This window comes from Vulpes vulpes, chromosome 11 (assembly GCF_048418805.1).
Source record: "Vulpes vulpes isolate BD-2025 chromosome 11, VulVul3, whole genome shotgun sequence".
Lineage (NCBI taxonomy): Eukaryota > Metazoa > Chordata > Mammalia > Carnivora > Canidae > Vulpes > Vulpes vulpes.
In genome coordinates, this window is record NC_132790.1 from 82,831,828 (window position 1) to 82,859,492 (window position 27,665).

The window sequence follows — 27,665 nt, forward strand, 5'->3', positions numbered from 1 at the left end:
TGACACTGCACAGACCAATTACTATGGGAAGAGCTCTAGGCAGTGGGCATGTTTCTCTAGCCCAAATGACACAGTAATGGTGGTCATTAACTGGGAGCACAAAACGATTGGCTAAGTGCCAGTCCTCTTCAGCAGCAATATGTTACCAGCGAGAGATGGTGGAATTGCACTAGGGAGGGGAAGATGGTCCCGTTCCACATTAATGGCACTCTCAATGTTCTGATGATACACAAATGTGCCACATAAAGCATTCCAAAGCAAGGACAGTGGTAAGAAATAGACTTGAGCTTGCTTCTGCCCGAATCATCTTGCGAAGCAGTATATTAGAGCTTGCTGATGAGTCTGGCTTTCTTCATGCCCAGACAGGTAGGGCTTGGGCCTATAACAAATCTCCAAAGTGGCCTCCAAAAAGCCCCACCATCAGAACCCACCTCATTCTAATAGCAATGATTCTCAGAAGCCTCAAAGGTGAAATAAACACTAATCATTAAAGCAAAAGAAATATCACCCCCTTGATTCCACAAGTGTCCATTCCTTCTAAGTTTTTCTAATCATTTTCTCATTAGCCTCACTCTCAATCTTACCATCATTATTATTCTGTTTATGTAACGTCACTCACTGAGCACCTTCCAGACTCCTTCCCACCAGCATGCACAATACATTCCAATTATGTAATTATGCCATTGTAATCAAATCATTAAGATTCATATTAAACATGTATTAAAGTTCACAAGGAAAAAACGAGCATCAGACATAGGCACCAAGAGGGAAGGAAACACACAAACATGCTTGTAATTGCAACTTGCTTTTAATGAGCCTGTGACTACAGATTTAGGGTCTTGGAAGGATTTCATAACTGAGAAGAGGTGGCTGATTTCTTTTTTTCTTTTTTTAAGATTTATTTATTTGTGTGTGTGTGTGTGTGTGTGTGTGTGTGTGTGTGTGTGTGAAAGAGAGAGAGAGAGAGAGCATGAGGTGCCCCAAAGTGGTTGATTTTTAAAAATGGAAAGCAGAAACTCTCCCCTCCCTACCCTTATGACTCCAGTGAGTTAATCTCTTTATTATATAATGGATTATAAGAAACAGCTTAAGACAAGTGTACTACATTTGGGGCACATGTGCACATGTGTGTGCTCGTGCACACACACACACAGAGTGAATAAAACAGAAAGACTGTCCAAGAGACTTGCAAGCACTCGCTGGCCTGGAAGAAATAATACCGTACCTGTGGAAAAGCCTCAGTTGACTAACTGATTTGAATGGTGTGTGACGTCTACATAATCAATTTAGAAATACAAGACCAGACTTACTGAAGGTGGTTATTTACTATCAAAGACGATTCCTACAGCGCCACCAGCTGACAACACACAGATGACAATGGTGCCCTGAGTAGGACGCTGTGTAAGCCCAGTGGTAAGACCCATGATTTGCACCACATATTAGAGAGCGTTGGTGGGGGGGGGGGGGGGGGAGCTTTAAAATAATACGCAATACCACTGCCCAGGTCTCACCTAGACCTACTAAATCAGAAACCTGTTTTAACAAGCCAAGCCCTACAGGAGATTCTTGAGTATACTAAATTCTGAAGATTATATGTCCAAGCCTCGACAATGGAGAGAAGTCACATTTAGGAGACCTAACCATGCTGTGGCCACTGGGCTAGACTCTTTAGCTATATTACTGCATTTAAGGGGTGCCTGGGTGGTTCAGTTCGCTAAGCATCTGATTCTTGATTTCAGCTCAGGTCATGATCTCAAGGTTATGAGATGGAGCCCTGCATCAAGTTCCATGCTCAGTGCAGAGTCGGCTTGATTCTCTCTCCCTCTTTCTCTACCCCTCCCCCAAATCACATGTGCAAGTGCGTGCATATGTTATCTCTCAGATAAGTAAATAAAATCTTAAAAAATATATTATTGTATTTAATTTCCCAATAATTTCTTTATTCACTCAGTAAACATATCCTGCCTCAGTCAAGACCCTGCTAGGTGCTGGGAATATAAAGGTGCAAAAGACATGATGCCTACCTTCAAGGAGACTTACAGTAAACAGATAATCGTAATATAAAGTGGCAACAATAACTGCTACCACATACTGAGTGCTAACCACATGTCAGAGACTCTACCAGGTGCTTTACCTGTATTATTTGTAATCCTCACAGCAGCCTTAGGAGAACAGGTGGTGTTACTGCCAGTTCCCATTTGAGGAAACTGAAATCTTAGAGATTAAATAACTCACCCAAAGTCAAATGGCTCACAAGTGGTAAAGCTGGGACTGAACCATATTCTTAGGCATTCACTACTCTAGCTGTCTCTAACCTACAGACCCAGTTCTCCTAAGTACTATCTCAGGAGGAGTCCAGAAAATTTCACATATATCCAAGTATTTTTTGCAGCCTGATTAAATTATCCGGCCAGCTCCAATGTATAGTCACCTTTTAAGTGCCACCAGTGCTACTGAGCTTAATAAAATGCTGACTACATAGTAATTGTCACATGTATTTTTCTTAAGGTAATATAAGTACAATTACTATGTTGTGAGAAATTCACAAAATGTAGGGCTGTCAGAAAGAAATCTTATTTAGAAACACTGGGAACCATACATTTCCATATGGCACTACACCATACAACACTGTATATCATACAACATTCCATATGGCACTACACCAAAAACATGGAGGCTTTTCCAAATGTGAATAATACATGACTTAATCCCCATTAAAATTTTTTAAAAGAGTATGTGTATTCCCTAAGTCAATGGATACTCTAAAAATCTAGTTTGAGAGCCACTACATTAAAAGTTAAACACTTTCACTTAAGGGGATCACTTGACGACAATTTGATTTTAAACATAAGTACCAATGTCTTTCCACTAAAAATGCACTAAAAAATTACTCGATCGTAAATACAAAGGAATCTTCCAAAGGTCTCTGACAAAGAGACCATGCAAATGATTCAGAACACTCCTTACTTTTGTCTGTCTAGGATCTCTTTGAGGAACCATCTCTGTACTCATTTTATTCTTTGTGTTTCAAGTGATACTGATACCACCTGCCCATTATGGGGGCCCATAGCCCCCACCTGGTCAATGAAGAAATCCCAGACCCTGGCCACAGTTATGGGCACAGGGCCAACCTGAAACAAGCCAGGACTTTGGATGGAATTGTTAGAAAGAGGCATTCTGTATGTGCTGCAATACCAACTGTGAAAACAATATAAGCCAAGAACAACAATAGGTGACCATCTTTCCACCACATGGAGAATCTGCTTAAGAATGTGGCCAATTCTGAGGACAAAGTAACCCAAAAAGTAGAGAGAAATAAACAGAGTCCTGATGATGCTATCCGAATCTCTGGACCTAGGCTCACCAAAGGCCACCTATACCGCAGTACTTACTAAACATGGGCCAATATCTTCCCTGGGCTTTTTTTTTTTTTAAGCTCTTTTGAATTGTTTTTCTTTCATTTACAACCAAAGGGTCCTAACCAACATGTAAGTCAGTACTAGGAGTGGGATGTAATGAGTGACAGACCTACATGGAATTGGCTGTGTTTAGGTGGACTAAGCTGCAATGAGGATTCCCTCTCCCCACATTCAAGTTGGTAATACATTTCATGGATTGCAAAAGAGTTGGGTAGACTGTCACATGTTATATTTTTGGATTCACCTTAGAAGAAAAAAATATCATGATGTTAGAGTGAGTTGCTATTTTAGTAGAGCAGGAAGGGAAGGCAAGAGAGCCTCGCTAAGAGACAGTGGCCAGCAATTGAAGAGGGCTAAGAGTCAGATATTATCTTCCCATAGCTAAAGTTAGTGTAAGAAAAGGTAGTTAGGTGAGAAACACAGACGCAATTAAGATTAAGACCCAGAAGAAACCAGGAAAGTGGAGTGAGCCTAATGGCCCAGGCCACCTCTAACACCTCTATAGTTCACTTGCTGCTCAAAAAACACAATTAACTCCATTGTAAAGAGCTCCAGAGTGAAGGCACATTAGCCTTGCCTCAACCCATTGTTTGAGAGGACAAGATGGAAGCAGTTAACCCAGGGCTAGGAACTTGCACAGAGCTCTTGAGCCTGTTGCTAAGAGACAGATATTATAAAAACAGGGTCAAAATTCATGGACCATGACTCCATAAGATCTCTGGCTTTGGTTAATATCCCTTGAAGGTTCTGGAAAGCTAACCAACTGGCTAATTGGTCCAACTTCCAAGTCCTGAAAAAAAGGCCTGTGATTGTTCAATCCCTAAGGTCAGCCCCAGAGCCCGGGAATCCCTACAACAGAAAGTGAGCTATGAGAATAAATAAATATAGCTCCTGGAAAAAAAAAAAAAAAAACACAACTCACTGCCCATCTCATATATGGTAGTAGAGAACAGAAGATATGGGGAATGCTTTCAAAACACAACAAGGATAGAGCCAACAGGGAACTCCCTCCACTACCACATCAGGGCATCCTGTGAATATTCAACCAGGAATGGTATGGGACAAGACATTCACTTAGTGCCAACAGCATTATTTCGCCTATTCTCTATTTTTTTTTCCAAAAAGAAGTATCTGATTGTGGCTATATTCTTTTGCTTTCATCATTTCCTTCCTGGTATGTCAGGAGTGATTAAATGCATGATTTGGCCTTGGTTTACATTTGAAGAGGCAGCACATCACACAGACACAACAAAGGAAGGCAATGAGATAGGATTGATATATAAATGAGGCTACAAGAGATCTGCAATGCATTATTTCTTTTTTTAAAAAATCTGTAGGAAAAATTGGAGGGGGAAGGATTTCTTTTTCTGTAGTAAAAAATTAAATGTATTGGTTTACAGGGAGTCCATATGGAATACTTTTAGTATTTTACTGGTTTAAGAGTTAGACCTAGATTTAAATCAAGTCCTTTGCCTTCCCTCCCACACAAAAGGAAACCACTTGTCTAAGATTGACATGTTTTTTTCTGTTTTTATACTTTTACTACCTTTGCACATGTTCATAAATAATATATAATATTTATTTATATTCTGAAAATTTACATAAATGGTATGCTATACTTATCCTTGAGAAACTTGGCATTCTCACTCAACATCATGTTTCTAAGATTTATACATTTGGATATGTTCATTCATTTTAATGAATTGATAGTATTCTAATATATGAATAAATCATCCTTTACATATCCATTCCCATTCTGATTCAATATTTGGGTTTTTTTAGTCATCATTATAATTTTGCTTTTATAAGCAATGAGGCAGTGAAGATCTCTGGGCACATCTTATATACATGTGACAATTTTCTAGAGCATATACCTATACATGAGCTTGCTGGGTATAGTGTTTGCTCATCTTCAATGCAGTAGATCTTGCTAAATTGCTCCCTGGTGTAGTTTTACCATTTGACATTCTTGCTGGTAGTGGATAAGGATTCCTGTTTGTGGTGTCTCCTGACTCTGATGTGTGATGGTTTGATTCATGAGGTTTGTCTGCTTTTCATTGTGAGCCTCTCTTCATCAGGAGTATTAGGTCTATGGAATTCTGTGTGCCCTGGATTGTGAAAGAATTCCTGCTGAGAAGTTTTATATTTGCTTTTACTGGAGCCTATAGGGTTTCAATGGTCCTTGACCAGGTTTATGATAAATTCTCAGCTTGGGTGTCCCACACCAGACAGGTAGTGTAAATTTGGATCACATACCTCTACATAGTTCAGGCCTGGGGATTAGGTTTCTTAAATGATTTTTTTTTCTTTCTGCCTAAATCTCTGAGCAAATGACAAGCTCCCATTTGCTTCCCCTGGTCAGTGGATGCAATTTTCTGGTCCACATTTTATGAGTGGGCAGCTCTTTGACTTTCCAGACTATATACAGGATTCCTCCTTCCTCCATTTCCTATGATCTGGAGGCCATATAACTTGTCCTCATGGGGACACTATGGGCCCAGCTCAAGTCTCACATCGAAGCTAAACTCCCATGAGTCCCCTGCAACAGCTCTCCTTCACTCACTCACCATAAGTATATTCATTTCACTCTCTTTCCCTATACCTGAGATGAACTTTTCTTTCTTCCAAGTTCGGCAATGCAATTTCACCAAAAGTTCGTTACATTTTCCTTTTATCTAGCATTACTATGTATTTGAAGTTAAAGGGGAATAATCACATCTATTACCTTAATCTGTCATATTACTGAGAGTCCTTTGTGGTGATTAAGGTCACCTTCTATTTTCAAACTCTACAATTTTAATTAAGTATTCTATAAGAGAAAAGAAAAAGAAGAGATGCATTATGTAGGAAGATTTAAAGAACCATATATACCCAGGAATAAATAATACCTAGTTTTCCTTAATATTCCACTCCTGTCATCTGTCAATCTGACTCTGAGAGTCAGCCATTCATTATAAGCCCACACTCTTAGGCCAGAAATTTTCCAGGGTGGGATAATATGATTGTTCAATCTTTGGAACTCCAGAGTGAAAGCCATCAACTTGTGCTCAAGGTATCTGACCCACCTGAACACATGCACCCCCTGTCAGGAACAGTCAGTGGGTAGGCAAATGCTTTTTCAAATTCCTCCACACAAGGTCGCATCTTCTCCTGCAACCAGTATTCATCTTAATTCAGTGAAGCTGCCACAAGGACTTCCTGCTCTGTCCTCCTCTGCCCCTCTTATCATACCAAAACAAAGTTTGGAAACACAGGATCTGATGTGTAAAGATTCTTCAGTAAGGATTTTGACTCCTAACTTATCCTGATTCCTTCTTGTCCCTCCTTCTGTCTTTGTAACAGTTATTCACAGGCCTGTCATTTCCCCAACAAGCTCTGTAAACTCTTTCATGGGAGCATTTATACTATATACCCAATGCCTGTCACAGTGGCTAATACACATAAAAACATAGATCTTCCTTGACTTACCATGGATTATGTCTCGGTAAGCCCATCGTTAAAAACAATTTAAGTCAAAAGTGCATTTAGTACACGTCACCTACTAAATATCATAGCTTAGCCTATCCTGCCTTAAGTTTGCTCAGGACACATTCATTAGCCTACAGTTGGGCAAAATCATGTAAGACAAACCCTATTTTATAATAAAGTGTTGACTATCTCATGTAGTTTCTTGACTGGACTGAAAGTGAGAAACAGAATGGTTATATGGGTGCAAATTGCTGTAAATGTATTGGTTGTTCACCCACATGACTGCATGGGAGCAGCAGCTCACTGCTGTTGCCAAACATCACAAAAGAATGTCCTACCACATATCACTAGTCCAGGAAAAGATCAAAATTCAAAATTTGAAGTATAATTTCTACTGAATACATGAATCACTTTCACACCATGTTAAAGTCAAAAAAATCCTAAGTCAAAACATCATAAACTGGGACTGGGTACTCAATAAATTATTTTTTATCAGATATATTATAGTCATTCAGATATCATCAGTTGTGGGGATCCACTTTCTCAATCCCCTTCCTAAGATCCTGATTACCCTAAAGCTCTTCTTCTTATCATTACTCACTTGACTTCAATAGCTGCCAAACTTCACCAAGGGTGAAGGGCTGAACACCAACTTTTTAAGGGTATCCGCTATAGCATGGGGACCATTCACAAGATAAATTAAGCTTCTTTGGCTTCAAATTGGTGGCAAATGGTAAGAAATCTGTGATGAGAATCTCTTCCTCCCCCCATAAGGGATATGAGAAGCCCACCTTTATGGGAGGAGCAAAAACAAGTGGGAGAATTCAGTGAGGTTGCATGATGTGCCCTCTAAGATGACTGGTAAAGACTCAGCGGGCACATGTGCTTTTAGAAGGCAACTTCAGGGGTACCTGGGGTGCTTAACTAGTAAGGGTTCAATTCTTGGTTTCAGCTCAGGTCACAATTTCATGGGTTGTGAGGTTGAGCCCCATGTTGGGCTCCATGCTCAGTGGAGAGTCTGCTTGAAGTGGGGAGGGGAGTGGGGAGTCTGTTTGAAGATTCTCTCCCTCTGTCCTTCCTCCTACTAGCACATACTCTCCCTCTCAAATAAATAAATAAATCTTAAAAAAAAAAAAAAAGAAGAAAAAAAAAAGAACCCAACTTCAAATGATGAATCAGGCCCTGTAAAATGTCCATGGGTTCTGTCTGGTTATCTGACTTCTGGAAATAAAACCTAATAAAATAATGCAAAAATAGGGGTAAGGGAACAGAACCATGAATGGTACCATTTCAATGATACAGTAGAAAAATTTTAATTGCAAACAATCTAAATATCAAAACAAGAAATAGATATGTACTTTTTTTTCACTGAAGGAAACCATGCAGTCATTAAAAACTATGGTTATAAAGGTCACACAGCACCATGAAAAATGCTCATGGTTGAATGTTAAGTGAAAAATGAAGAGAACAATTTTGCATATTCAGTAGGAGTACAACTAGATTTTAAAAGTGAGCGCTTAGCAAAGAGTCTAGTAGGAAATAACCAACTTGCTAAAACCAATTCTGTTACATTACTAGTATTACAGAGTTTTTTCTTTTCATTCACTCCAACATTTTTTAATGTGGTTCTATTACCTTTGTAATAATCTATATTACACATAAACGTTCAATTTTTTTTTAATTGGGAAAAGATTCAACCCTAGTCAAGTGTTTCTCTGTCCTCACTCACTCCTTTATTTACTTCCTTCTTGTCTTCCTCCTTCCTTCCTTTTCTCTATTTTTAATGGGGCAAAGAGGAACAATTTGAAGTTAAGAAATTAGAATATTCTACTAAATGTGCAAATTCTTGAAGTAATTCTTTTTCCTTTTTCTATTAGCAAAAGGTAGAGAGGGAAGCTAGAGAGAAATAGGCACTGAGAGAACCAGAGGCAAAACTGTTCAGGGATGTGGCCAGTGGGTGCAGGTATAATCAGTGAGTTTTAAGGAAAAGCAGCAATCAGCAGCCCAGGGGAACCAAGTTTCATGGGTATGCAAGATGATGGCAAAAGTTAATTTGAGAAAGTGAAGGGCAAACATGGGCTAATCAGTGCTGAACAACTGGGCAAAATGCTATTTACAAAACACTACAGATGCCTTCCTGCTTTATTTAACCAGAGTACCAAAAAAGCCCCCACTGAATTTTGCTAGATTGTTGTTGGCAATGAATATGGATTAAAGGATGAAGCAGGGATTGATTGTTGTCTCCTGTGAGCCTCAGGCTTGTACACATGAACTGTTCACAGACATTTAGTTCAATCTTTGGTCATCAGTCGGGTCATGCACACACCTGGAAACTGATGTCTGATTAACCGCTCCCTTGTGGTGCTCCCATAAGCTCAGCCTGGATGCTTGGCAGGCCCACAAATAAACCCTGGTTGGTTTGGAGATTAACTCTTTCCTGCTCATCTGCCTATTAACCACCTGTATGCCCTATTCAGCTCCATATCCATGCAGCCTTTCTGAAAACTCTGTAAGAGAAGAGACCACATGTCTAAGGTAGCCCTACTGTGGCATTTAGGGCCATGTTTGGGACAGCCAGCCAGAGGTCATCATCTGGCCATAAAAAGGCAGAATTCTAATGAACTGGCCAGAGCAGTTTTGATCACCACCATGAAGTCTGGTAGTCCTTGTTCAGGGTAATAACTGGGAAGTATATAGCTGAACACTGTCACAGAAGGGGTTACTACAGCAGAGTTTCAGAGCCAGGGATTACAGGTACCTAGAAAAGCTTGGAACAGAAGTTTCTCTGACAGTGGTTAGGGGCTTCTGCTATCTCTAAATTAATGCTTTCTAGCCCTCACCTCTTAAACTGTTTTTTTTGTTTTGTTTTTGCATTTAAAACCACATATATAAACACATATAAAATGGCTTTACAATGGAGCCATTTTCCTTGGATAAATAAGATAATTGTAACAGAATATTTAGCCCTCCAACACTTGGCACTTGCCATCCTATACCATCCTTGCCTCTTCTTCATGATGCTGGTGGATTGGTGCCCCAGATCACAGTCTGGACATTAATGGATTGAACACAAACCTGTGCATGGTGTTGACTGGGATCCTCTGTGAAAGTCAACTCTTTCCGAGGGAGTCCAGATGTGAGCTAGCACAGAAGGGGCAAGAGGCAGAAGAAGCCTCATCCCAGAGTTGCAGTGCCTGAAAATGTGTCAAGGCTCTGGGAAATAACCAATAACCCAAAAAGGTGACAGTCAAAGTGCCCCTGGCTCCATCTTACTCATCCAAGTCTGACCAGGATGAGATGGTACCTTAGACAGGACTTCACTTCCCTCCAACATCTCCCTTCTGAATCCTTCTTATATCTATAAGCTTTTTCTCTCTACCTTTTCCAGGCCTGAGATTTCTCACCAAGAGCAGCCACCAACAAATGATCTGTGTAGCGTATGCTTTAGTGAGAACTATTCTAATAGTAGAAATTATCTCTGCTAGCAGTGTACCCTTTAGTGAGAACTATTCTAATGGTGTTTTTCAAACAGGATGTTTCTTACATATCCATGGGTATCACTCAAAATTATTTAAGATGATGCCAGAAAACAATATTAATGGACATGTTTATTTTAGTATCAGATATAATAAAATGAAAGCAGCATATCAAACTTGTGATTTCATCACTCTTGCTGGTTAAGATAAAGCTAATCGCAATTAGTAGTTAAAATTAAAACTCAAAGGAAAGTATTAAGTAACATTATTGGTGACATTCCAGTACAACAAACATCATTAAAAAGTAGGACATAACTGAAATTCGGGAAACACTCTCTGGATCTCCTCCTTTAGGTAACTGTACATTAAGCCTACATCTGGTTTAGGATGAAAGGATTTGTCCCCTGTTGATTCACATCAAGCAATCCAGGAAGGTGGACTTAGGAGACAGCAATACCCACAGACCAGAGCCCACGCTGCCGAGACAGGAGGCTATTCTTGTTTCTGCAGCACAATGATTGGGAGTTCTGCCAAAAACGAAACAGACTATCCTGCAGCTGTTATCTCATTTATATGAGTAATATGAAAAAACGTGGCACAATTTAATATGCCATCTAATACTTTTATTCTTATCTCACCAGTAGGGCAGGTGGTAGCATACGTGTTTGAAAGCCACTGCAGATTATTACAGGGGGAGGCCCCCAAGAAATGATGTTTGCTGCTATCTGAGCTGAGTAAAATGATCTGAGCACAGATATTATTTTGTAAAGGCAATCTCACTTGTATCTTCTCCAGTGAGATCTTAATCATGGCACGCAATGGGAGTGGATACCTCCTTTCCCGGTTATCTGGGTGCAGGATGACAGCATCGCCATCACTGGGAGAATGGTTATCTGTTATTTCACTTGTGAGAGACCAACGAGAACATTATCGGGGCATTTGTAACCAAACGTGTACAGCTCAGAGTGATAAAAGAGGAAGGAGGCGGCTCATCTCCAAGGATGTGGAGATAATGCCACTTGCAGGGGGAGGAGATGGATGGCATTGTTGAAAGTGGTTTCAAATATTGGGAACTGACTAAGAATCTCTCACAGCAGCTCAAATTTTGGCTTAGGAAAAGAGAGAAATAAATAAGAGGACCTGGGTGAAGAAAGGAAGCATGGATGAGAGAGTGATCATCTCAACTCCTTCGACCTTAAGAGAAATGTGGTTAAATAAATCTTTCATGACTCTCGGTATCTGAAGATGAACTACAGCAACCTTCAAACTACTGAGGGACACAAATAATATTTTCCCCCTATTCTTGGGCTTATTTATCTTTCCTTATTTTCTCTTCTTTTTAAACAACCAGGATCTCAAATAAGCCTTCAACAAATAAAGCTGCTAAGATGTTAACAACAACAAAAAATGAGGACACAAATTCTTCACTGTTAAAAGGGAGACTCAGAGAGCCTCGCTACTATAATACTGAGTATTAACCCCAAAACAGCCCATATCTCTAATTTATAAGAATAACGACGTCAGGTTAAAAAGCCAAACTCTACAGTGGCGTTTCTGTTCACTCTTACTGCCTTTGACTTATGACCATTTTTACTTATGGTCAGGAAATCACTGTTTCTCCCCCATGAGGCTAAAGTCTAAAATGTTAATGCTCTAGCCTGTTTTCTCTCTCTTTCCCCTTTTCTCCCCTCCTCTCTCTATCTCTCTCCCTCCCACTCTCCTACCCCCCGCTTTGTATTTTTTTTTAACTTCACTTCTACTTCAATGGAAGCCTTATTGTGTAACAATTCAAACAAAACAGAAACATACAAAAATGCCGATTCTTAGGCTCCTCTTGCCCTCAAATTCACCCCCTTGAAGTAATTAGTGTCTGCAGTTTGAGGTATTTGTTTTCTTAACTCCTTCCAGGCCTTAATCATACATGTGCATTTACTGTTTGACCTAATTTTTCCTTAAAATGTGGGTCCTTTTCAGGCAATAAACATAAATCCAAGTCATGCATTTTAGTGACTGTATAATAACCCATACTACAGATGTATTATAAGTTATTCAATTGTCCCTGAGCATCCATGTTCCCCAGCTCCCTGTCCCTATTTTATACAATCATTGCTACAATAGGTAACTTTGTGTATTTCTCCCTATGTACTAGTACTTTTATTTCTCTAAAATAGTGGGATTATTGGATCAAAGGATGTGTACATTTTTTATTTTTAAATTATGTTGAAATTACTTCCCAAAAATGTTGTAAGTACTCATATTCCTACAACAGTGGATGAAAGAGCCCATTTCCCCAAACCATCCCAAGCTTTGGCAATTCTCAATCGTTTTATGTTTTACTGATCAATTGAGTGAAGATGGTATCCCATCCTTTTAATTTGCACTCTCTTGATTTCCAGTAGAGCTGTACATCTTTTCATATGCTTAGTTACCACGTTTGTCTCCTCAGGTATGACTTGCCTTTGCCTCTCCTTTCAATGGCTATATGCCTTTTTTTTAACATTCTGTACAGCCTTGAGACACTAACCTTTTGTTTATCATATAAGTTGTAGGTATTTTCCCCCCAGTGTTTTGGCTTTAGATTTTGTTTATGGTACCATATGATGTATAAAAGTTTTAAATATTTATCTTATCAAATACATCAATGTTTTCTTCTTTGGATTATGGGTCTCCTGGCTTATTTTAGAAGATCTTCTCCACCCCAAGGGTATATATTTTTCCAACACTTTGGATTTCCTTTTCCTTTTTCAATTCTTAATTTTACTTTGGTAAATCTATAACATAAATAAATAGGATATAGTTGGCAGGTATCAGTTACTTTACTTTTGAAGACACAATCTTCCTGATATCACTCTCATCCTTTTCAGTCCTAATGTTCTTCACATGCCTAAAAAAAAAAAAAAAAAAAAAAAAAAGAATCCATTAGGAATTACAAATAAAACAACTAAACTAAATGAAGTATATAATCTCTAATAAAGATTCAAGAAATAGCATCAAAAATAGAGAAAGTAAATAGTCAAGAGTCCAGGAGGCTGATACTCAGCCTCCACACTAGTGCTATACCTGATTCATGGCTGTATCCCCACAGGACCTCTCTCAGGTAGTTGGACAAATTACATATTTCAACAAGTATGTTTTTACTGGTTGGATGGCTGGCTGCCTGGAAGGATGAATGGGTTTCAGACAACCCTTTAACAGATACATAGCCAACTTGAAAACTAACCAAGAGTCAATGTGAGGGAATTAATGATCAGAATTAAACTCCTACAGATACAGTCTATATGCAAATAGTTAACATTTCACTCAACTATATAGTGAAATATATTTCTTAGTTTACTCACAGAATGATTACAGTGATTTCGAAGAAATTTTTCTAGATTCAAGTGTCAATCAAAGAATTAAGTAGTAATTATCTGAGGCAGAAACCACTGAGACCAAAGGCAATCTACTTACCCCTATCAAGCCACTGGATGCCAAAACTCATCTGCTCCTGCTGTGATTTTCATGACAATAATTAACAACCATGACCATACAGCTGACAAAGAGCTCTCTATATGTTACCACACCCATTCTACAGATAAAGAAATTGAGTTCCCAAGAAGTTAACTGAATGGCTTGAAAAACTAAACCAAGATTCAAAAGAAAGGTTCTTTCCCTCTACAACCCATTCCGTTGTCAATTGAGCAAATATATTCACCACTACCACTATCCTCATTTCCTAGCAAAGGTAGAAAGTAAGATTATGTGATTATTGTCCCCCAAAGGAGCAGTTTTTACCTTCCAAGTATCTACACTTGAGATCTCTTTTCTTTTTCATGTTTCATAAAACCCACAGACTATCTTCATTCTGTACCAGATTCTTCATCTTCCAAGGGACAGGCATAGTTGGGTTTTAAGCAGCAGAGATTTGTGCTAAGGTGACAGATCATAAGCTATGGTTACTCTTCCACAGTAGGGGAGGTGAGGGGAGGCTGAATCCAATCAAGTGAGAGATTCTTCTGAATAGAACTGTAGCAAGTAGGGCACGTGGGTGGCTCGGTTGGTTAAGTGGCTGCCTTCAACTCAGGTCATGATCCCAGGGTCCTAGGATAGAGACTTGCATCAGGCTCCCTGCTCACTGGAAAGTCTGCTTTCCTCTCTGCCCTCCCCCCACCCTACCCCCTGCTTGTGCTCTCACTCTCTCAAATAAATTTTTTTTTAATCTTTTTAAAAAAAGAATTGTAGCAAATAGGAATGTTCATCCACAAACTCCATGTGTGGAAAATTATTATTGTTTCCATCAATGAGCTTTAAGTAGCATGGGGCTGGGGTGCAGCTGTATATCTATACTGACATCTGCAGAGACATCTGGGCTCCTTCAGGTTTGGATGCTCAGGCCATGCAGGTCACTGCTAGGCCATTCTTCACTCCCAACACAAGGCTCCTTTGGATCTGGCCCCTCTCTTCTCTCTCCCAGCATTCCTGCCACATTTCATTTCATGGTGATGCCCAGGACACTCTGTGTGGCCCTGTCCCATCCCCACCTCTGTTTTTTGCAGCTCTGAGGACCCTCACAGAAGGATGCTCTCTGCCCACTGCTCTAGGCCCTTCCCAACCCAACCCACACCTATTCCCAGTCTAGCAGTTTGCTTTTCCCTGGTTCCTATCCAGGAAAGAAAATCCATAACCAAATGGCTCTCAACCAGGACTAGTCCCATTCCCCATGGAATATTTTGGAAATATGTGGATGTATTAATTTGTTGTCATAATGATGGGAGTTATATCACCTATGAATTTCACCTTACTTCAAGATAGTAAAGAGCACTTCACAAGGTATTTACTATATAAAGGAGTTAAGTTTTAATAGGACCAAGGATCACTGCCTTCAAGTAACTTTCTTTCCTCTTCCCAGGGTAAGTTGAGGAAGGGTGGCCATGGAGCCCTATGCTCCTGGGACCCCTACCATCTCTCTTCCCCTTCTGACACCCCTCCCCCCCTAGGAAAACCTCATCTAATCCAAGGGTTCAAAAAACGTCTGTGATTCCCTCTGACTTCACTATTCCTTGGGCCCTTCATATTCTCAGTTTTTTACAGCCAAAGCCTGGCCAAGGCGTCTCCTGTCACCTCCCTTCTCTGAGGCAAGGATGCTACCAAGACAGAGGAAGAGTCACCAGGTAAGTCATGTATTAGGGAAAACACGTCTGCTAGTATTTCCAAATCTTCTCCAACCACATAATCAAGAAAGATCTGCTTACTAGGTAGTTGTCTGTACCAGCCTCCAGAGTGGTTTCATGACCTCATCATAGCCATGCACAAGACAGGGGATATTGTGCCCAAGATTATGTATCCGAGAAACCACCAAGGAGCCAACACAGATGCAAACACTCCAGGGTTTATTTACAACCTCGAGCTTGGGTCCAAGTATACCCAACACGACACAACGGAGCAGGGACTTGGACCCCCAAGGTGGGTTCCAGCTTACTTTTATGGGCTGGTCCAGAGGACCTCCAGAAGTGGTGGAGGAATTTCTCAAGTTCTGTTTACATTCTGATGTGGGGCTTTCAAGGGCGTTAAGCTCTGTTCTCATTCTGATATGGGACTTTCTGCCATGGGCATTGAGCTCTGTTCTCATTTTAATATGGGGCTTAACTGAAGTAAGGTAAAGTTCAGCTCTTATTCGCAGGGGCCTGAGATGGCCACTTGTGCTAATGCTGAATTTAAGGTGGAATGGCCTTAATTTTCTCGGCCTCCACAGGGAGATGGGAGAGAGGCTGTTAGGAAGCCATTAAGTGGACCGTAGTATTGCTAAATTGCAGCACCATCAAAACACAGCAGACCCCTAAGCAAGAAGGTTCTAGTCAAGCATCTGGCTTCTATCTTCCCACCTCTCGAGCCAATTAGCTCTTACTCACCTTCAGGACCTTGCCACAAATTCCCCTAATCCTACTCATACAGAACAACTGCTCCTGTTTCTGCACCCCCATGGCACATTTTACAGATTTCAGTCCTAATGTGCTATGTGGAGTAAGAGGTATGGGTCACCTCTGCATGCCTCCCACTAGACTCTTCTTTGGGAAGAGATCTTAGCATATTCACCAAAATTTGGCACTGTACCTCTTGTTCATCCAAGGGAAAAAATAAAATAAATGTAGCATTGTAAGACAGCTCTCAACCCATCCAAAAAACCATGTTTCTTAGATTTCTGACCATGCAAATCCGATTGAGCCCTCCCACAGGGGTTGGTGGGAACTTGTGAAGGACCTCTCTCCAGTTGCTTGGGGTTGCCCAGGAAGCCCTGGTAAAGGCTATGCAGCCCAGAGCAATTGGGTCCCCTGCTGTCCATTGGTAGGAGACAGAGCCAGCTACCTAATTGTAGAGCCCAGTTAGTACAAAATAAAAATGTAGATCCGTGGTTCAACAAGGATTACAAATTTTAAGATAGTGTCAACAGAGCATTAAAGTGCAACTGCAGAGGCCACCCACGTCCACAAAGTCTGTCTGGCCAAGGGTGTATCTCCCAAGCTCTTAGCCCTAGAGCATGAGTGGTCTGTTTGGTAATCCATGACTTCCCTGCCTCCTTGACTAAACTACACACAAATGGGATGCCATGTAAATAGGGCCTGGGTGTCTGCCACACAAAGAAGTCCTATCTTCTCTCTCCCAGAAGGAATGCTTCCCTTTCCCGGCTCACATAGGTCTTGCACCCTCATAAATCAGGCCACCTCCTCCCCCAGCTCGAAGCCAACCCTCATCTTCTTCCCTTCAGACACTTATTTTGATGAGCTTCTTCTTCTGAACAAAGGCCAGGAAGGAAGTTTTCTTCACAGGACACAAAGAAGTGGTGCAAGAAGGTCTTAGACTTGGGGTCCAAGCCCAGGGAACAGGGCAGGCAATCCAGCCTCATTGTGAGTTGACAAGGGGGAGCTGTAGGTGTGAAGAATGTGTGCCCAGCACTCCCATCTAAAGAGGCAGCCACAGTGCCATGCTGGTAAATGCCTGACAATGGGCTCTCTGAGAGAAAGAGTGGAAAAAAAAAAAAAAAAACTAATTTGTTGCATTTGCTAGTATTCATGGTATATATATTCCCACTACGGCTGATCTCAGTGATATCAAGCTAGCAATGTGAAGTAACTGAACACAGAATTGAGAAGATGTGCACATGCTCTCTCTCACAGGCTGGCAGGAGACAGTTCCAGCACACCAAAGAAGGGGCACCAGCCCAGTGTTGCCATGTGGGTTGGCGTCGGCAGATCTTCTGATCTTTCAAAAAGACTGGAAACTAAATTTTCATGTTTAATGCCTCCCTTGCTAAATATTGGCTACTAATTCAAACCTTTTTTTTTTAATTTTTTAAAAGACTTTATTCATGAGAGACACAGAGAGAGAGAGAGAGATGTAGGCAGAGGGAGAAGCAGGCTCCCTGCGGGGAGCTTGATGTGGGACTCAATCCCAGGATCCCCAGATCACAACCTGAGCCAAAGGCAGACACTTAACCACTGAGCCACCCAGGCACCCCTCAAACCTTTTAAAAACACTCTGGAAGGGATCCCTGGGTGGCGCAGTGGTTTGGCGCTTGCCTTTGGCCCAGGGCGCGATCCTGGAGACCCGGGATCGAATCCCACATCAGGCTCCCGGTGCATGGAGCCTGCTTCTCCCTCTGCCTATGTCTCTGCCTCTCTCTCTCTCTCTGTGACTATCATAAATAAATAAAAATTAAAAAAAAAATTAAAAAAAAAAAAAACACTCTGGAAGTCAAAGTTGCGCAGGCCAAGCAAGAGTCCTGAGTTTAGAATCCTGACCTCGCCAGAGAGCTCATCTGGTGATGAGATACAGAGGGGAGTCCTTCCTGTCTCCTACATCATGAAAATAACATATTAACATTTCAGATTACCCTACCTTCCTAGCCTTGCTCATGCATTCACCCATCAGCCTCATGGAACATTCTGAGGCTTGTGATTGCTCAGCCAGAACCATCTCCAGTTACTACACTGAAAGATGCAGAGTGTTCACTTCAGCAGCACATACACTAACATTGGAATGAAAGAGCTCAGATAGAGACACCAGTTCTTTGCTATCTTCTCGGTGATATCCACAATATTGGCAAAGCATAAAAATAGTTGATAATAATGATTGATGGTGATGATCAAGGATAATGACATACTTTTAAAAGCACAAGACTCTTAAGTTTCCTGGGCACTGTTTTTCCCTTTTCTTCCTCTCCTGTTTCTCCTGGTGATACTTTATGTATATTCTATGTCACTCAGCAGCTACAGGAGATGGATGACTATGGGAGCAAAAGATAACGGGCGGAAGTAGTGAGAATTTTCTCTTGCCTGCAGCAAACAGCTGAATACATTTTTCAAGCCTGAAACATCATAAGAACAGAATGATTTTTTAAATGCCCTTTCTTTTATTTTCATTCATTTGCTTTTTGTGTGTGTGGTTTTTTTTAATTGCTCATTTTGCTTAAGGAGCCTCAAGGCAGGAGCATAGCAAAGTATCATTAATTAAAATATTTAAAATTATAGCAGTGGTAACAATGCTCCCAAATAAGCCCAGGCAGCACAGACAGCAAACACAATTATTATCCATAATAACAGCCAAATCATCACTGCTGCACTCTACTCAGAGACAATGCCTCCTTCGCAGAGTGCTAAGTGACTACGACAATGAGTAAATCCTGACTATCTAAAATGAGACTAGATGGGATCTCTGGGGCACTCTTGGTCTGTGCAGAAACCTTGCTATTCCTTCTCCCTCAACCTCACCCCACATGAGGATTTTCTAGGTGCAAAACTGCTGCATGGCAGCCACTTGTGCCCCATCCCAGCTTTTCTCCAGGAATCTAGGGGGATGCTCAGCAGTACATCAGTCAGGGCCTGGTGTGCCAGCTGATCCACCATAAACATGTTAGTGCTTTTCCTGCACCTGGAATAACCCTCTGTAGGAAATTATTCCCATTAAAAATAAGCCCACTGGAGTAGAAATGGTGATAATTTATGTTAAAGCGTGTAGACACAAGACTACATAGAGCATAACCAAAGCTATTCCAAATGATGAAAAGAATTCCTCATTCATTTGTTCACTCAAGACTTACTGAGCACCCAGCGTGCTCCAGATTCTGGGTCATGTCTTCTAGCCACCACAGAGACTTGGAGATGGAAGACACGGGTCTGTATCCCCAGTGAGCTCAGAGTTTACAAGGAGAGATGCAGACAGTCATACACAGTGAGGGATGGGTACAATGGGAGCAGAGCTGAGAGGCACCCAACCCACCACGGGAGAGAAAGTGAGGGGCCATGGAGTGCTTCTCAAAGGAGCTGATACCTAATTTGAATTCTAAAGGTACTCACAGAAAATGCTGTTGGTTCCCCTCCCATCTCTCTTTGGCACTTAACATGTCCCTTCAGGCCAGCTTTCAACTGCCAACTGCCAACTGCCAGCACCTGCAACTCTGAGGCCGAGGGCTTCCTCCAGCTGCCATATAAGCTCTGTCTCCCCAAGTGGCAAGCCAGGGTGCCCCTTATGCCACTCCACGTCTCATCTTGGTTCCCCCTTCTCATTTTATCCTATCTCAATGAGGTGATCTGGCCTCAAACACTTTATCTTGGTGCCACTGATCTGGAAGCCTCAGTTGTCTCAAACCCCAGTTGTCTTAATCCCAAAACCACTGGCACAATAGTGTCTGTGATCGCCAATCTCCAAGATGGCCCCAAATGACCCCTATTCCACCCCAATATTCATAGCTTTATGTAATCCCCTTCTACTTTGTTTCAAGGTTGGTCTGTATGACCAAGAAAACACGGGAGAGGTGATACTATGTGACTTTCAAGGCTAGATCATCAAAGACATTGTGGTTTCTGCCCTTGCTCCTGGATCTCTTGCTCTGGTGGAAGCTAGCTACTACATTGGGAGGACTCTTAATAAGCTCTTTGGTGAAATCCATGTGGTGAGGAATGGAGGCCTCCTTCCTACAGGTAGCAAAAACCTGAAGCCTCTAGCCTGTGGAGGCCGAGAAAATTAAGGCCATTCCACCTTAAGTTCAGTGTTAGCACAAGTACAGCCATCTCAGGCCCCTGTGAATAAGAGCTGAACTTTACCTTACTTCAGTTACAGAAAAAAAAAAAAAAACAAACAACAGCTTAACGCCCTAGGAAACCCCATATTAGAATGAGAACAGAGCTTAACACCCTTGAAAGCCCCATATCAGAATGTAAACAGAACTTGAGAAGTTCCTCCACCCCTTCTAGAGGTCCCCTAGACCAGCCCATAAAAGTAAGCTGGAACCCACCTCAGGGTCCAAGTCCCTGCTCCGCTGTGTTGGGTATACTTGGACCCAAGCTCGAGCTTGTTAATAAACCCTCATGTGCTTGCATTGTGTTGGCTCCTTGGTGGTTTCTCGGATTCGCAATCTTGGGCACAACACAGCCAACAACCATATGAGTGAGATATCATGAAAGCAGGCCTTTCAGCCCCACGCAAGTCTTTGGAATACTACAGTCCCAGACAACATCTTTACTGTAATCTCAAGACTCTGAGCTAGAAACACACAGATAATCCACTTCCAGACTCCTAAGTCTCAGAATCTGGGCAAGATAATACTCATTGTTTTAAGTCACTAAGTTTTGGGGTAAATTGTGATGATGAAGGAGCAGAAGGCAAACTGTGGGCAAAGCACAAGCTGACACCCAGCACCCCTTCACCCCACTCCCCGGTGGGATATGTGTGACATTCCTCAGACACTCCAGGCCATCCTAAAACAAAGGGAAGGGAAAAACAAATGGTTAACTGATAGAGATCACATTCCTGCAGGACTGGAGTCTCCATCAGTTTACAAATGTCTTAGTGATTTACAAGAAAAAACCATTCTTATCAATAGCCTAACTTCCAGAGGGCCCACAGACTTAATTTCCTGGAGCCCTAACATCACCCTCCCCTCCATGAGTGATGTGGGAAACAGAGGCAGAAAAGAATGTAAACAAAATTAAATTTCTTTATGACCTACAAGGACTTGTCACAGGAAGAATAGAACATTCCTCTAGGAAGCTCCCAACTGTCTTAATGTTAATGCTTTGCTAGAGGGGAAAAACAACTTTAGCTTGACAATAGCTAGGCCTCCAGCATCCTGAGAGTCTTCTTTAGCATATGAAAGTCCTCTTGGACAGCTCCCTTTTCCTTACCTCTCCCAACTACCAACTATATAATCAGCCATTCCTCACAACCTCAGTGCACCAATTCTTTCTGCCCAAGGGTCCTGTCCCCATGCTTTAATAAAATCATCTTTTTGCACCAAAGACATCCTAAGAATTCTTTATTGACCTTCAGCTCTGGACCTCATCAACATTCCAAAACTAGGTCACAGTTACACAGCAATAGATAACTAATACAGTGTCGTATCCCTACTACCTTCCAACCTAGTCCTACCTCTCAGTCAAGACAAATAAGGGAAGATGAGATTACAGCAGGAGATGAAGAACTTCATTTTGAACACCCTGAGGAACATCCAAGAGATGATAAGAGATGGACAGTTGGAGATAAGAACCTGATATCTGTGCAGGGAAAAAACTAGGGCTGGAGCTCCAATATATGAGTTGTCAGGATATGGGTGGTCAGGGTCAGTGAAGATGTTGTGAAGAAAAAGGCTCAAGAAGTGTGTATGTGGTGTATTTGTTCAAATTCTCCCTCCATAAATATTGGTAGAGTCAGTCAGTGTTAATAGTTGGGTTACAAGGAGACAAACATGTGGCAAGTTTTCCTACTTAAGATGAAAAACCCAGAGTCCCAATGGGGCCTATATTAGTTACTACCAATTGCTGCATAAGAAATTATATCATTACTTAGTGGCTTGAAATAATAAACATTTATTATTATCTCACACAGTTTTCATGTGTCTGGAATACAGAAGCCACTTAGATGGGTGGTTCTGGTAATATATACAAGATCATTTATCACAGTGCTGTTTACAACAGCAAAATAGTTATATTATTGTATCAAATTTTAAATATTCTATTAACAAAAATGATCAAAATCTGTAATAATAGAAAGCAGAAAAAAAACTATGCATCTGCTAAAACTGAGGTTAAAACACCTTTTAGTAACATGGGAGACCACTCTTAATGTCACCAAAAAAGCATAATGTAAAATTATAAAGAATATTATTCCAGTTTTATGAAAATGCTCAAATTATATAAAAAGACCAGAAGTTCATGTGCCAAAATGGTAATTGTAGTATATTAAAGTTATCCATTACTAAGTAACAAACTACCCTAAAAATTAGAACAATCACCATTTATTTGTTCATGATTCTCGTCAGGATAGTTTTTCTGCTGGTCTCTCCTGAGGTCACATATGCAGTTGCAATCACCTGGTTGAATGCCTGACAATGGACATCTAAGGGGGCTTCAGCCACAGGGCTGGTGCCCTAGGTGGGATGGCTGGAACAGTTAGTGTGTGTGTACACATGCACACACAGACACAGAGACACACAGACATAAAGGCAAGTCTGAAACCTTAGGGCAGGCTGACAGACTAGAAAATAAGGTAAGAGTTGCTGCTGCAGTCTTGAGTCTGAATTCCCACAAAGTAGTAGGCTAGAAACTCGGTTTCATACTGTCATCTTGAGGAGAATTCCTTCTTTGAAAAATCTTAGTCTTTGTTCTTAAGGCCTCCAACTGATTAGATGAGGCCCACCCACAATATAAAGAGTAATCTGCTTTACTCAAAGTCTAATCTGATTTAAATATTAATCACATTAAAAAAAAAATACCTTCACAGCAACACCAAGATTTGTGTTTGACCAAATAAGTAGGCACCACAGCCTAACCAAGTTGACAAATAAAATTAACGACCACAGATGACCAAGCCCAGAGTCAACGTGCAAAGGGACTACACAAAGGCATGAGTACCTATAAGCAATGCTCATTGACAATCACAAACAGAACAGGCCACCACATCCAGATATATCTGGATGGCAGGTTTTTTTCCTTTTTCTTACCGTATGTTTCAAATTTTCTGCAAAGAGCATGCATAACATTTTGGAACAATAATAAATGTTATATAATGATTCATATTCATTATTTTAAAATGCAAGACATACAGAAAAGTATGAAAAATACATCAACAAATCACTGGAAATCTCATCAATCAGAAATAGTGTTAATATTTTGTGATCATCATTGCATTTTTATTTATATTTATACAGATGTTAGCAGAGAGAAAAGGAAAGATGGAGCAATGAGAGAATTCTAAAAATGAAATAATTGTATGTAAATTAAAATTGTAATTTAATTTGTAAATTTGATTATTTTCTTGAACTTAACAGAAGAGAAAGAAACTGAAGAAAATTTCAAAGATCTATCATACATCAAATGTTTCTTCACCCCTGAGAAATATTAGCTTCTTAAAAATTACTCTAAGGTTAGGAGCACCTGTGGAGGCCGAGAAAAATTAAAGCCATTCCACCTCAAGTTTAGCATTAGCACAAGTACAGCCATCTTAGGCCCCTGTGAATAAGAGCTGAACTTTACAGGAAAAACTGCAGAATGTTCTCAGCAGAGAATCCCATATCAGAAAGACAACAGAGCCCAAGCCAGTGGCAGAAAGTCCCATATTAGAATGAGAACAGAGCTCAATGCCCTTGAAAGTCCCATATCAGAATGTAAACCGAACTTGAGAAATTCCTCCACCCCTTCTGAAAATCCCCTAGACCAGCCCATAAAAAACCCAGCTGTAACCCACTTCGGGGTCCAAGTCCCTGCTCCGCTGTGTCAGGTATACTTGGACCCAAGCTCAAGCTTGCTAATAAACCCTCGTGTGGAGCTTGCTAATAAACCCTCGTGCACTTGCATCGGTGTTGGCTCCTTGGTGGATTCTCAGATTTGCAATCTTGGGTACAACACACCTAGGCAGGTTAAGTGTCTGACTCTTGCTTTCGGTTCCAGTCAGTATCTCAGGGTCTTGGGATGGATCCTCAGGCAGGCTCACGCTCAGAGGGAGTCTCCTCCCTCTGCCCTTCCCCCTGCTTACATGTGCTCTCACTCGTGCATGCGTGTGCTCTCTCTCTCTCTAAAATAAATAAATATTTTAAAAAATTACTAAGGTTAAAGAAAATTTTTACATATTATAAAAATCATTAAGAGATTACAGTCATATTTTTTAACTAGAATTTTAGATAATATTGATTCACGGCTCCAAACAGCATGGGAATAATACTCTCACACTTACTCCACCTTTCCCTCTCCTGCCCCACCTTGCAATGTCTGTTTATGTTGACTTTACTTTGCCAAAGTCTGTAATAGCAGCATTCCATTCCATTCCATTCTATTGCTCACCTGATCAAACCTAACCCCATCACCAAAGAGTTCTGGTTTCATGCAAGCAGATACAGTGAGTGTTCAAGTCTGGCTGTGATTTCATATTTAAGAGTGCTTCATACATAAGCATCTCCCTGGCTGCAGAGACTTTGCTTAGGTCTCACTTTCCAAATCTCAGAACTTTATAAACATTGTTCAGTTATCTTTGAAAGTTACCATGATGTATCGGAGGACAGCCAAATCTTTGCCACTGTTGGGGACTACTCAGTGCCTAGATGCCTCAGGAATTCCTTCTTTATTTTATAAGGTCAATAAATAAACCTAGGAATATTCTTGATTCCACCATCATTCACAATTTGTTTTTTCTTGGCATGTCCTACACTTGGCCACAGGCAGATCTGCAGATTTGCATCTTCTCTGAAGTCTTACTCTGTGTTGCATTGTCTTTGGCAGTAACATCCATTACCTTATTTTGAATCATCTTTGCCTCACTTCCTTTTCTACTTATTTAATCTCTTTTCTCTTCCCTCTGTATTCAGTATGATCATCTCCAGCTTTCCCTTCACGCCATTAGTTTTTAGCTATGTCGATTCTATTCCTTGCTATTTTATGTTACTTTATTTCAATTCATTTCCTAGGTTTGCAGTCTCCTTTTATAACTCATTCTGTAGTTTTATCATCTCATCTTTCAGCTCTTGTTTTATCACATTTATATTCCTACTAATTTATTCTCTAAAGGAAAACATTCACGTGGAAGCTACTTCTATCTCCTGATTTATATTTCTTCCAGATTTCACTTGACTTTTCCATATCCACACCTGACTTTCTGACTAACTGATTTTCCTGTGGTATGTTTGCCTTGTTGCTCTATCATTTCTCTTCATTTTGCTTGTGCTTAATGAGAGCAGCTCTATGCATAACACTCTTCCCTTTTTATTGGGGCCAGTTTGCCTTTCCCCACCCTGAGTTCCATTTTAAGGCTTAGGTCTTTGTTGGTCTAGCCACTTTTCTGTAACCTGGGAGAGGACAGAGCTCAACCAGGAATTAATTTAGCCATCAGTGAGGAATCTGCTCTGATGTCTATGCAGAGGGCACACTCTCCACAGCTGAGGGTATGGCTCACTTTTGTGGACTGTGGTTCATCTGCCAGCCTAGCCCGGTGTCTTAGAAAATAACAAGCCCTCTACCTTGCTAGTGGGATTGCAAATTGACACCACCTTTCCAGAAAACAATTTGGCAATAAATATCAAGACCTTGTATTATATATCAAGACCTGTATTTGTAACATCAATCCAGTATCTCTTTTGAGATTTTCATTAGAAAAAAAAAAAAAAAGGAAAACAAAGATTCATTTGTAAAGAAATTCTTTGCAGCATTATGTATAATAACAATAAACTGGAAACAATTTAAATGTTCAACATCAAGGCATGTGGCAGTAGAGGTTGCAGCAAATAAAAACAAGGTTTATGAAGAACTTTAAAGATAAGATTATATGCTTCTGATGTAATATTAAATAAAAAGCCAAAATACAAAGTTAATACAGTAAAATCCAACTTATGTTTTCAAAATGCATAATAACCATACCTAGGAGGAACCACTATACTCAAAACTCCAGGAAGGTGAGAACCATTACTGTTTTGTTCACTCCTATATAAGCAGAACCTAACATAGTGCTTGGTACATAACAGAGGCACAATAAATATTTATGAATAAATGAATAAATTAATTCAGCAAAAGAAATTTATCTCAGGATTCAATAGCAAGAATAGTTGTGTTTCTCAATGGCTTTGATTTTACAGATCTTTGATCATGCTCTGACTAGTAGAAACTTTAACACATTTGGCTGACTGAGATAGAGGTTTTCACAAAACACATTTTGTATATAACTATCTCATTTCCTCTTCCCTTATTTTTTCTTTGACGGAAATTCTTTAAAGAAAAATAACTTTATAGAGATAATTTGCATACCATACAATTGGCCCACTGTAAGCATACAATTCAATAATGTTTAGTAACTTTATAGAGTTATGCAACCATCACCACCATCTGGCTTTAGAACATTTTCACTACCCAAAAGAAATTCCTTCAAACTCATTTGTACTCAATCCCCATTCCACCCTCAACTCTTGATAACCAGTGATCAGCCCTCTGCCTATGTAAATTTGCCTAACTGGACATTTCATTTAAATGAAATCATACAACATGAAGTCTTTGGCTTCTTTCACTTAACATTTTGGTGGTTTACCTATGCTGTAGCATACAACATAACATCCATATTGTACATCATTTCTTTTCATTGCTGAATAGTATACTGTAGTATGAATATACCACTTCTGTCTAACCATTCTTTGCTAACCAGTTGATGGACATTTGGATTGTTTTCAGTATGAGGCTATTTGAATAATATTGCTATGAACATTCTCATATGAGTCTTTGTGTAGACACATGTTTTCATTTCTCTTGGGTAGAGTCCTAGAAATAGAAATGATGAATCGCAGGGTAAGTTCTTTTTAACCTTTTAAAATGCCAAAGCATTTTCCAAAGAAGCCATGCCACTTTAAATTTCCACCAGCAATGTGTAAGGGTTCTAGTTTCTCTACACCCTGGCCAACAATTCATATCATCTGCTTTCTTAATTTTAGCTGTTCTAGTGATGGTGTACAGGTATCACATTGTATTTCTAATTTGCATTTCCCTAATGACTAATAATGTTGATAACTTTTTCTGTATTTCAGAACCATCTGTATGTACTACTTAGTGAAGTATCTATTAAAGTCTTTTGTCCATTTTTTAATTGGCTTGTCTTCTCATTACTGAGTTTTAGGAGTTCTTTACAAATTCTGGATAGAAGTCCTTTATCAAATATATGATATGCAAATACTTTCTCCAAGTCTGTAGCTTGTCCTTGAATTTTCTTAATGGTATCTTTTGAAATGGAAAAAGTTTTTATTTTAATGAAATCTGATTTTTTATTTTTGTTCTTTTTTGCCTTAAGCTTTTGATATCATATCTAA

The 27,665-nt window shown here is 40.2% G+C and overlaps 1 long non-coding RNA gene across 7 annotated transcripts in view; it reads right to left on the reverse strand.

Annotated features, from left to right (window-relative positions):
* Positions 1–27,665, reverse strand: part of LOC112932568 (uncharacterized) — a 425,597-nt gene that overhangs the window by 230,017 nt on the left and 167,915 nt on the right. For 4 of the 7 annotated variants that reach the window (XR_011995274.1, XR_011995277.1, XR_011995275.1 and 1 more), the window contains one exon: positions 13,179–13,247. This is a non-coding gene — a long non-coding RNA (uncharacterized lncRNA). Of the gene's footprint in view, positions 1–13,178; positions 13,248–14,137; positions 14,444–27,665 lie in introns of all 7 variants that reach the window. The other 3 variants (XR_011995276.1, XR_011995273.1, XR_011995278.1) reach the window with 2 other exon arrangements.